This window comes from Babylonia areolata, chromosome 18 (genome assembly GCF_041734735.1).
Source record: "Babylonia areolata isolate BAREFJ2019XMU chromosome 18, ASM4173473v1, whole genome shotgun sequence".
Taxonomy (NCBI): Eukaryota; Metazoa; Mollusca; class Gastropoda; order Neogastropoda; family Buccinidae; genus Babylonia; species Babylonia areolata.
Window position 1 is genome coordinate 50645477 of NC_134893.1, and position 5000 is coordinate 50650476.

The following is a 5000-nucleotide window of genomic DNA, read 5'->3' on the forward strand; positions in this document are numbered from 1 at the left end:
TTGTTTTTTTTTGCTCAGTTGAAAGACGCAAAATCTTAATTTCTATTTCCACACATAATCTTAATTAAAACTGTATTTTTGATCTGCCATGATTTAATAGGTTGTTGTTTCGTACAGATTTCAGTACATTTTTTTTTTTCTTTTCACTTGGAGAAAAATTCGTTAACATGTTGTTAGCTCCAAGCTGAGTCCTTGCGATCTGCTTGGCCTAAAAAACGTGGACTTATTCATGTTTTACGGATTGCTCGTTGTTAACGATAACTTGATCAACAACGAGGGTGCTGAGTTCAATATCTGCTGCCCTTCAAAAAAAACCTCTAACCCTGAACAACTTTGTCTGAAGGACGTTAGCTCCAGTCGTTAACTCTTTCCATACGAACGGCGAAAGAGACGACGTTAACAGCGTTTCACCCCAATTACCATCATCAAAATATTGCAAGCGGAAGGCTCTTATACTGAAGACGTGAATGTTGACAGAGAATACCACAATTCTGACGACGGAAGCTAAATGTTGGGTCATTCAGACACCCACTGGACATCCGAGGGGTCTGTGTAGAGGAGAAGAGAGGACTGGCCGTACTGAGTGAGTTAATCTAAACTCTGCTGCTCCACGAAAGGTGAAAACCAAAAGCAAGAGAATGGGGTCTTCAGAATCGACACCAGCTTTGCGTTGTCATTGCTTTGCTCTGTCGAGTGATACAGTTATTGGCTGGTTCGCTACAACACACCTGAGCTTGTTGGAGAGAGATGTCTGTCTGCCGCGATTACGTTTTTCGTGGTTTAGCTTCTGATGTCATTGTTTTGTTTCTGCTGTTGTTTGGATTGGTTTTACGCGGTTGGAGTTCCGGAATTATTATATAGTTCAGTAGAGTTGTTAACAAGGTGAACTGAGTTGAACAAAACATTATAGGCCCTGCACGCCCCGCCCCCACCCATATAAGTCAGTAGAGTTGTTAACAACGTGAACTGAGTTGAACAAAACATGATAGCCCCCGCACGCCCCGCCCCCACCCATATAAGTCAGTAGAGTTGTTAACTACGTGAACTGAGTTGAACAAAACATGATAGCACCCCACGCCCCGCCCCCACCCATATAAGTCAGTAGAGTTGTTAACTACGTGAACTGAGTTGAACAAAACATGATAGCCCCTCACGCCCCGCCCCCCACCCACCCTCGCACCCCCTGCTCCCCCCCCCCCCCCCGATATCCCCCGCCCCACAAACCCCCCTACCTCTCTCTCTCTCTCTCTCTCTCTCTCTCTCAACCCGTTTTGTAGACTTTTTTTGACATATCAAACGTATGTCAGTTTCGAAGTAGATCCCTTAAGCGCTCACCCATGCCTTGCACCGTCAGTGACGAATTATTAAGAGATGAGTTGTATTTATGAATTGTGTTATACCACTAACAAGTGCCATCATCCAACAGGTGCGTTGTCACCCGCTCACTGCTTCAATGCTGGTATTCTGTTTGAAATCAAAGTGTTTGAATCATTTCGGGCACAAACAGTTATAATCAATTGAATTTTTTTTATCAATGTATTGAAATCACCAGAAAAAATGCCAACTTAGTGCAATAACCACGGTAGCAAATAATTTGTCAGTACAACATAAGTTTATTCTGCCAATGAATGACTGCAGTTTAGCAGTTTATAACGGCCAGAGTATTTCACAGAATGCTCGCATTTTCGTTTTCGCGTAAATTATGTAATAGTCAGGCTTGAAATATCTTATAGGGAGAGTCCCCCCCACCTCCGCCCCCCTTTAGTGTGAATCATTGTTTTGTTTTTTGATCATTGTGTTTCCTTTCTTTGCCTTTGCTAAGAAGCATGTGTATTTTTCAATTAACATCTAGATCTGTTTAAGTAAGGTCATCCTTAAAACTATTTTCAACGAGTATTCATAGGTTTAGGCCGATTGGATGTGCTTTCACAGTATATTATCTGTATGTATGTAATATGTGTATGCACAGGATTAAATTCGTTTTATCGTTACAGCCATTATAGTAAACTATTTGACAGTTTGTGTTTGGGGCGTTCGGTCCAGTTTTGGGCTTGCACTTTCGTTTCAGTCCATGCAAATAGGTCAGTCAATACGTCTACGTGCTGGCGTTAAGCGCGTGCATGCACACAATTATGTTATGTTGTCTTCATCCTTGTTTCTGTTTTAACTACAGGCCCATGTGATAAAATAATTATGCTTTGTATTCGCTTTTTTGTTTTGTTTTCGTTTTAACGACTATTTGGGGCAGGTTTTTGTTTTCCTTCTCTCTCGCCTAGAGTTGCAACTAGCCAACTAAAACTGACCAAATCTGTTTTCACTACAATCCGGTTTTGAATGCGATAGCGGGAATCGTACACACTTTGTTTTTGCCAATCGAGTTCTATACATGTTGACGATATTACACTGTTTGTTTTTACCGAAGGTGTTCTGTACATGTTGGCGATATTAAAAAGTTTGTTTTTACCGACAGAGTTCTATACCTGTTGACGACATCTTGTTTTGGTGACTGGGAACTTTCGTTGATTAAAAAAAATAAAAGGCTTCCTGTTCTGTGTACATTTTGTTTTATAAAGTGAAAGTCAACAGCTGATGAAACAATATTTTGACGACGCGTCTGGATTTATCTTTCTTTCTTTTTTTTTCGATTAGCTGGTTTACTGAAGTTTCTACGTGTGTGTATGTGTGTGTGTGTGTGTGTGTGTGTGTGTGTGTGTGTGTGTGTGTGTGTGTGTGTCTGTGTGTGTCTTTGTGCGTGTGTTCGCGCGTGTGTGTCCTTTTGTATTTTTAGCCTCAAACGGTAAGGTTAATTTTAAGTCTATGGCACAAATACTAAAGTTGCAAGGCTTTGTGTTGCAAATTTCGTTTTTCTCCCCATCTCTCCCTCTCCTTCTCCCCCCTCCATCTACCTTCCTCATCCTCCCTCCACCTCTCTGTCTCTCTCTCTCACCCTTTCTCTTACACACACTCTCTCTTTCTCTGACATTCCCGTTTTCTTTTTACACTTTTTTTCCTTGTTGCTTCTTTGTATATCAGTAATTGTGTTGCTCAACTGCATGTTTGTTCAGCATCCATAATACGGTATAGTGTTGTAATATTGTTTTTTTTTTTTTTTTCTTTTTACGATATAAACCTAATCACCACACAAAACGGAAACTAGTTAGCTCAAAGTTTCATGAACAACTACATTTGGCTGGCTTATTTTGAAAGTACTCTCTGTCACACACTACTGTGTTCATGTGTGCTGTGTGAATGTGTGAGATTGAACGTATGTATATGTGTGTGTGTGTGTGTGTGTGTGTGTGTGTGTGTTTGTGTGTGTGCGTGTGCGCGCGTTTGTGTGTTGAAAGTACTGTGATTGGCATGTGCTGTGCAGTGTTCTATTTTTTTCCTTTTTCGGTTGCTGTTAGTTAATTGAATCAATCACGGGGCATTAGTTAGGAGCTTTATGTCCGTTAATTTCTTTTTTCTTCTTCTATTTTTGACTCACTTGTGTAAACAAAGTGAGTCTATGTTTTAACCCGGTGTTCGGTTGTCTCTGTGTGTGTGTGTGTGTGTGTGTGTGTGTGTGTGTGTGTGTGTGTGTGTGTGTGTGTGTCTGTGCGTGTGTGTATGTGTGTGTGTGTGTGTGTGTGTGTGTGTGTGTGTGTCTGTGTGACCGTGGTAAACTTTAACATTGACATTTTCTCTGCAAATAATTTGTCAGTTGACACCAAATTAGACGTAAAAATAGGAAAAAATTCAGTTCTTCCAGTCATCTTGTCTAAAACAATATTGCACCTCTGGGATGGGCACAAAACGAAACAAAAACAAACAAAACAAAAAAAAAATGAAGCCTAATTATATGCAAACTGCATTTACTGTTATATTTATATTTTTTGTATCCTCTAAACTTGGCACTTTGATCTGATATTCTGACCCAACAACAAGAGCAGTCATTATTATCATTTTTTGTTCAAACAGGAACTTCTTTTGCAAAGCATGGAAGTTTTATTTATTTTGCAAACGTTTTGGTGCAGATAGTAAAAAAGGGAAAATACTCTGTAATTAATGCTAGGGGACTTAATTTGCTTTAAACTGATCTTTCTCATCTTAAACATTACATTTTGAAATTATACTCAATACATAAAAAGCTTGGATTTTTTTTAAGTGTATCACAAGTGAGTCTTGAAGGCCTTGCCTCTCTTGTTTTTAACTTGTTTTGACTTTATGTGAACTTGGATGGGACACGTGGAATTACATTACTTTCATAAATAACGCAAATAAAGCATAACGAAAATGTTCTCATTAATTGACTCACTAGTGTAAACAAAGTGAGTCTATGTTATAACCTAGTATTCGGTTTTGTGTGTGTGTGTGTGTGTGTGTGTGTGTGTGTGTGTGTGTGTGTGTGTGTGTGTGTGTGTCCGTGGTAAACTTTAACATTGCCATTTTCTCTGGAAATACTTTTTCTGCAAATACCAAATTTGGCTTGAATTATTAATATATTAATTAACTCACTTGTGTAAACAAAGTGAGTCTATGTTATAACCTCGTGTTCGGCTTTGTGTGTGTGTGTGTGTGTGTGTGTGTGAAACTTTAACATTGCCATTTTCTCTGGAAATACTTTTTTTTCTGCAAATACCAAATTTGGCTCAAACATAGTGGAAAAAAAATCATCTTCACAGTCATATCAACAATAGGTTGTACGTCTCCCGAATTTAACTGTATTTCCGAATCATCAACAGTTTATTTTGTTGATGATGTTTCTGGATTACGAAAACGCTGTTACCCCTTTGCAGCTGCCCGTACATCTTGAAAGCAGATGCCATGACATCGTTTTTTTTTCTTTTTCGTGATTAAAAGCAAAGAAATACCAATCCTGGACAGAACACTTACAGCGACACTAACTACATTAATGACGTGTTTACTGCGTATGAATATTCTAAAATGGACACTGAATTAATTGGAATAAACACAAAAGAAAATTTGAATCGACCGTTTCACTAAGGTCAGCCTTATCT